This window comes from Cibotium barometz, chromosome 27 (genome assembly GCF_041138505.1).
Source record: "Cibotium barometz isolate CiBa-2024 chromosome 27, ASM4113850v1, whole genome shotgun sequence".
In the NCBI taxonomy this organism is placed as follows: Eukaryota; Viridiplantae; Streptophyta; class Polypodiopsida; order Cyatheales; family Cibotiaceae; genus Cibotium; species Cibotium barometz.
In genome coordinates, this window is record NC_141072.1 from 9,021,158 (window position 1) to 9,029,149 (window position 7,992).

Genomic DNA, 7,992 nt, shown 5'->3' on the forward strand with positions numbered 1-7,992 from the left:
TACAAATGCATTAAGGGATATACCTTATGCATAAATCTCTATGCACAAGATAAGAGCCCTTATGAAAATGAATAGATCTCTCATGCATTTTCTAATAGCCCTCTATGTATTTGCATAAGATCTCTACCTTATGCAAAGAGCACTCATGCATAAGGGCTAGAACCTATGAATAGCGTACTGATGCATAGAGCTCTACCTTATGCATAGAGCACTCATGCATTTGGTAGAGCCCTCTATGCATGTTGAGATCTCATAGAGAGCCCTATGTAAATGCATAGGGAACTATATGCATGCATAGAGCTCATAGAGAGAGATTCGTACATGCATAGAGCATTCTATGCATGTATAGAGGGTTTCATCCATAAGTTAGAACCCGCTATGCATGTATAGAGAGTCTTATGCATGCATAGAGATAACTCTATGCATGCAGAAAGAGCCCATAGAGAGCTCTCATGCATGTGAAAAAAAAACTCTCATAGCACGCGGGGGTGCGGCATTAAATAAAAAAGCAATAGGTTTAGAGCTTACTATAAGAGAAAAACCAATAGGTTTAGAGCTTACTATAAGAGAATTGATACAGAGAATAGAGACCATGTATGATATGTGGAAGACTAACACATTAAGGAAACAAAAAATTATGCTTAAGAGACATTATAAGAGATCTCTTATACATAAGAGAGCTTATGAGAGGTCACACATAGATCTAATTAAAAATATAAGAGAGTCCATAAGAGCTCTCTTTTATGCAATGTGGCTATTTGTGCGGCTATAAATGTGGCACAAACTTGCCTAGTGGTCTGCAAAAAATAGCCACATCATGGCCCATGCCATCGATATCGCTACTTGCACCACTCTCTCTTCTTTTCCTCTCACTATGTTGTGGCCACCTTTTGCTAGCTATGGCCTTTATTCTCTTATAGTGTTATAATTTGTTTATTAGGAGTGGAATCCACTCCAAAAACATAAGCTTTGAGCTCTATTAGGCGTTGATTAGAGTGAAATTTATATTTTTTTCATTTATTTCATATTTCTTCATTTATTATTATAATTTATAGCTTAAAAGCATGCAAAATATCAACCAAAAAGATATTAAACCACTTAAAATTTTATAGAACCATCATTAATTAGGATTAGGAACCTTAATTAATTATCTCCCATCAAGTCCAAACAAAATCTTAAAATTTTTCAAAAACTAAGCCTTGAAATCTCTTCCTAGTTGGGAAAATTTTAATATTTTTTGGGAGAGTTTTAAAACTTTTTTATCTCATGCTTTATTTTGAGAAACTTCCTCTTTTGGTTCAATTTCAATTTCAGTTTGTGATAGTTTTAATCTCCAATGTTTTTTGTGGTCTCAGTTTTAGAATCTTCATCAAATATGTATGAATTAGAGATAGTTGAATCAGAGCCTTCCTCCGAGTGGACTCATGCTCATTATACTCCCTAATTTCCTTAGTTCTTGGGTGTATGGCGCTCATCATTCACAATGGTACAACCTTAGGAAGTTTATTGCCATCTCGAGTCACCCATGTTGCTCCTTGCTTACCCCATGTCTCTAATGTGGTCATCATTTAAATCTAATTCAAATCATCTCCCTTGTCTATGGCATGTGTCTTGTAGGCTGAATCTTTCTTTAGGCTTGTGTCAATATCCTTTTTGCAAGTGAAGCAGTATTGCAATGGAACAGAATAAATTTTGGTATCAGATTGATTTCCAAAATTTCCACCACTACCCATAGAAATAATATACATGACAAGGATCGACTCTAAGGATTGAGTCATCAAACTGCATAGGTAGACATGGTTCCTCACCCAGTCTCATGGACCATCTTAGCTTCAGGCATAAAAGGTCACTAGTTTTGGTTTTGGTTCTACCTCATCCTAAGTCTTTGTAACCATATCCCTAAGCTCATGAAGTTGTTTTAATTCATATATAGGGTCAAGTTAGGAACCAATAATTGTTTGGGTCTCATCTTTTTTGGTTTCCTTTGGTTTTGATTGGGTTTTTTTGGTTTGCTCAGAGTCAGTTTATGTGATGTGAGTGAATCAGAATTCTCATTAGTCTCATTCATGTAGACTGGTTCATCGGATGCTCCCAAGTTTACCCATTCTGTTTTCTTAGTAGGTTTACTCCCCTTTAAGGGTTTCCTTCTTCTATTTCTCTTCTTCTTTTTGGATCCTGCTACGAAGGTAGCTTGGGTTTATGTGCTCTTTTCTACAATTGGTGTGTTTTGAGCCACGAGTCTTGTTGTTGAATTTACATATGGGTTAGGGTTTCTTAAGATTGTTTTTTGAGTTCGGTTTCTCACCCCAATCATGTTGAGGGGCGTGATGGTGGGACCATTTTGCTGATTTGTGATGACTAACCTCATTGGGCAATCCTTGATCCACAATGTCATGGCTATGGAATTGAACATTACTATAAGGATTTTCCTTTGCAATCAGTTTCTCATTCCATAGTCAAAGGCATGCCATCCCTGAACATGTTGAGCGTTCAATGGGAAGATATCCACTATCCCATTGAATGTCGTCACACTTACATGCCAAGCTAAAGAAGGCCACATCCCAAAAGAAACAATGCTCTAAGAAGCAAGTTGGCCACGGAGACAATCGGGTTGGCATCCGCACATGGGCTCAACAAAGACCACATCCTCCTCCTCCGGGAGCGATGATTGTGCTGCCAAACTGTCGCTCCCCCATGCAGCCCACCAAAAACTCACCAAACGGGAAAAACAGTTGGCCACATATCCCACCGCCATCCTTGAGAAGCAATGTGTTCAGGAGGTCCAAGCACTGGTAGAGCAATACCAGGCTCATCTTGAACCGCCACCACCTGTTTTTGTAACCTTTAACCTAGTGCACGTCGTCTCCCATTGAATCTCGACCTCCACACCAGGTCAAGTAGGAGCCTCCACAAACGCTTAAGGCCGCAGAAGATCTGTTCGCCAACATAATGTTGACAAATGACGATTTCGCCCCTCCTGTGCCTCCTTGTCCTCCAATGCCTATTCCATAAATGGCCAAGCCCTAATCCCCCATTCACATCAAACAACTCGATGCAAACACTGGCACAGAGTCCGTCGACTGCGACTCACGAGGTCCGTACACAAAATTTGCTGAGGTATTTTATCCTCCTACTGCAAACAACTCTCGACCTCCACACCTGTCAAATAAGGACCAAATTGAACTTCCGTATACTATAGTGTCCACCACCCTATGATCAAGGCCCCACCCCTCAAGAAGCCCCTACTCATCAACGCGACCTGGCCGGCCTCTCTGCCTTCCTTTCCTCCTAAATCCACATGCCCATAGAAACCTTGTTAAAAGGTAGTCCAAATTTATGGAATGACCTTCGGGATTGGATGGAACACAAGCTACAGGATTCTACAGAGGAGGGATCTACCTCAGATTCCTTGAACGAGTCTGAGCCGCGTCATCCAGACTTACTCCATCACCACAACCCACAACCCAAAGGAACACCCACAATTTGCGTCAATGCGCTAGGACAATACTTTGAAGATGATGACATAAATGTAGCATTGCCCATTTTCTATAATGGACACGTGGTCAAAGGAATCCTGGATGGAGGTGCTGGTTCAAGCATCCTCACACAAACATGTTGGGAAATCTAGGGCCAACCACGCCTTGATCCCACCACATTGGTGAGCAAGCTTACGGACGGGAACTCTGGAAAACCCCTGGGCCTAGTACATGACCTCAAGGTCAAAGTCTGTGACATGACATTACATCTCACATTTGTGGTCATGGACTTTCGTAATGCCGCCTATGATGCCATCTTGGCTTGACCCTTCATGAGACAAACCCAACTAATCCATGATTGTTGGGACATGCATCATGTCTACCTCCGCATAGGGTCTCAAACGCTTAAAGTCAATTTATATACCTAGCACTCACATCCCTGTTGAAAGAACGGTAGAGGGGGAGGAGACACACATAGGAGAAAACCCTAATGTATATTGCAAACCCTAACCATAGAGGGAAGCCATCTCCACTCTCACACAAAGCATAATGCCATAATCCATAATACACACAACACACTATGAGTTGTGTCCACACACTACTAACCCTAGCTAATGTCCACACACTATGACCAGCTGGACACGCGATCATTTATGTCTCACACATGTTCCTACCTAACATGCCAGCACATAGCATAGCTGGCTCACACTGACATTGAGCTTGAATCTCAACAGCCCCTCTCAAGCTCATGATGTACTGCCGATGAAGATGTAGATGAGCTTGGGACATCAAAGCATGGTAGAGGGGGAGGAGACACACACACAGGAGCAAACCCTAATGTATATTGCAAACCCTAACCATAGAGGGAAGCCATCTCCACTCTCACACAAAGCATAATGCCATAATCCATAATACACACAACACACTATGAGTTGTGTCCACACACTACTAACCCTAGCTAATGTCCACACACTATGACCAGCTGGACACGCGGTCATTTATGTCTCACACATGTTCCTACCTAACATGCTAGCACATAGCATAGCTGGCTCACACTGACATCGAGCTTGAATCTCAACAGTCCCTCTCAAGCTCATGATGTACTGCCGATGAAGATGTAGATGAGCTTGGGACATCAAAGCTCTCAACACTCCCCCTCAAGCTCATCCCATGTACTCCCATTATAGTACGGAAGTACTCAAACTTTTCCCTGCTAAGTGGCTTTGTAAAGATGTCTGCCACCTGCTCATCAGTCTTCACATACTGTAGATCAACTGTACCATCCAGCACCTTCTCTCTGACAAAGTGATAATGGACCTCTATGTGTTTGGTCCTCGCATGAAATACTGGATTCTTGGTCAACTGTATACTGCTCATGTTGTCACAATGAATGACAACTTTGCCATCAATAGGCTCACATAAATCTGCCAAGAGATTCTTTAACCATACAGCTTCACAAGTAGCAATGGCTGCACCCCTGTATTCAACCTCTGTACTAGATAAAGCAACTGTAGGTTGCTTCTTGCTACTCCAACTCACCACGGCACTTCCAAGTGTAAAAGCATATCCACTAGTAGACCTTCTGTCATATGAGCTACTTGCCCAATCAGCATCTGTGTAGCCATGTATATCCAAGCTTTTACCACTCTCATAAAGTAGACCATAATGTGCAGTGGTCTTAACATATCTCATAATGCGTCTCACTGCATCCAAATGAGGCTTTGTGGGGCTCTGCATAAACTGGCTTACTAGCCCCACAGCATAACTCAAATCCGGGCGTGTGATAGTCATGTAAATGAGACTACCAACCATCTTCATGTACATAGATGGATCATCCAATTCCTTGCCATAATCAGCCCGCAACTTCACATTTTGCTCCAAAGGTGTACTCATAGGCTTACACCCTGTCATGCCATACTTTGCCAACATATCCAATGCATATTGGCGTTGTACTAACCATGTACCTGCATGATCTTTGACCACTTCAATTCCAAGGAAGTATCTCAACTCACCCAAATCTTTCATGTCAAATTGCCCACTCAAAGCTTTCTTGACATGCACCAAATCTGCACCATGATCACCTGTGATAATCAAGTCATCCACATAGATGACGAGTAAAACAATCCCATGCTTTGTCTTCTTCACATAGAGTGAAGAATCTGCTGTAGAAATCTGAAAACCAAGTGAGATAAGATATCTGCTCATCTTATCACTCCAAGGAGTCATCTTTTTGAGGCAAGACCTACACACAGGAGTAGGATGTGGCTCATAAGGAGTAGCATCCTTTTTAGACCCCATCTCCATTTAGAAATGCATTCTTGACATCCATTTGATGCATTTCCCAGTCATTAGCTGCAGCCATAGCAATGACTGCTCTCACTGTGCCCATCTTAGCCACTAGACTAAAGGTTTTATCATAGTCCAAACCTTGGGTCTGTGCATAACCCTTTGCTACCAATCTTGCTTTATGTCTCTCAATAGAACCATCAGATTTGCACTTCACTTTGTAAACCCATTTACATCCAATAACATTCTTGTCCATTGGTAATGCAACCAAATCCCATGTATCATTATGGACCAATGCGTCCATCTCAACATCCATTGCTTTCTCCCGTACATGCTTTCCAATAGCCTCTGTATAGCATGTAGGTTCCACATGCTTCACCATAGATGTCATATATGCATAATGCATAGCAAAATCTCGATATGTCAATCTGTCAACTGGATATCTGACTCTCTGGGATCTCCGCAATGCATGCGGGTCACTCTGTACACTTGTAACTCTAGCATGTGGTGGCACATATTTGTCCTGCCTAGCACCAGGTGTGCGTAAAACAGGTATGCCAAGCTCCTCATCCAAACTCTCTGAACTAGATGACTCATAACCTGTAATTCCAATTCCTTCGACTTTCTTTTTGCCTTTATCCACATCACTACTCCTAGTGCTCACACTCTCATGCCTCAAACGTCCTGACCATGGACGTACAGTACTACTCTCAGCTTCTGCTGGCCCAAACATAGTAGTAGAACTAGAACTTGCTTGTGGCAAGTTCACAGGCACATCAGCCTCAAGTGACTCAATGACTCCCTCATCTTTTGCTTTGTACCAACTAGCAAGCTCATCAAACACCACATCTCGTGAGATGACCACTTGTCTAGTTTGTGGATTATAACATTTGTATGCCTTACGATCCTGTGCATATCCAACAAATACACATTTCTCTGCCTTAGGATCCAACTTCCTTCTTCTTTCATCAGGCACATGTACATAAGCTATGCATCCAAAAACTTTGAGGTGTCCAATGTCTGGCCTGTAAAACCTGTAAGCCGCATCTCTGGTGTGCTTCCATGAATGGCTGCTGTAGGTGTTTTGTTCAGTATATACACTCCAGTAGCACATGCTTCTGTCCAATAGTAATCTGGCATGCTCTTTTCATTAAGCATTGCCCTAGCCACTTCACATACGACTCTATTCTTTCTCTCAGCCACACCATTCTGCTGAGGTGTATACCTGCAAGTCAACTGTCTTCTTATTCCATGCTTCTTCAAGAAATGCTCAAAAGCCTTTGAGGTGTATTCACCACCTCCATCTGTCCTCAAACATTTAATCCAATAGCCATATTGCTTTTCTGCAAAAGCTTTGAAATCCATAAATTTTTCCAACACTTCACTCTTCTCTCTGAGAAAGTATATCCATGTCATCCTGCTGAAATCATCTATGAATGTCACATAATATAAACTACCTTTGATAGATAGGTTTTGTGCAGGACCCCATACATCACTATGTACTATCTCAAGCGGCATGCTGCTCATATTTTCTGCTCTAGGAAACCGCAATCTTGCCTGCTTTCCAAACTGACACGCTTCACAAACATGCATATTCCCATCATATTTGAATCTAGGCAATCCACTGACAATGCCTCTTGTTTGCATGTTCTTTAATCTTTGTATATTGACATGTCCAATCCTCTTATGCCACATATCAATGTCCTGTACCACATTCTTGCTTTTAGAGAACATGGCTGATTTTAGCTCAGGAATTCCAGCATCTAGATTAAACAATTTGCCTTCTTTCTTTCCTTTAGCAATGACTCTACATCCATGTTTGAAGTCCTCAACGAAGCAACCATGCTCGTTGAAACGAACTTGTAATCCCTGTTCCACCATTTGACCAACTGAGGCCAAGCTCTTTGTGATAGAAGGCACGTACAATACATCAGACATAGATTTTGTTTGACCATTGTGCATAACCAATGGTACACTACCAACACGTGTAATGGCATGCTGAGTATCATCTCCTGTTTCCACATAGCCTTTCACATCCATAGGCTTCATATGCTCAAACCATTCACCATGACATGTCATATGGTTTGATGCTCTAGAATCCATATACCAAGTATCATCATTCTCAGCATTTGTCATCATCGATCCAACAACATGTTTCATGGCGAACAAATGATTTGCAGTGCCATCATTGTTGCTTGATGCATAATTTCCACCACCATGTTGTGCATAA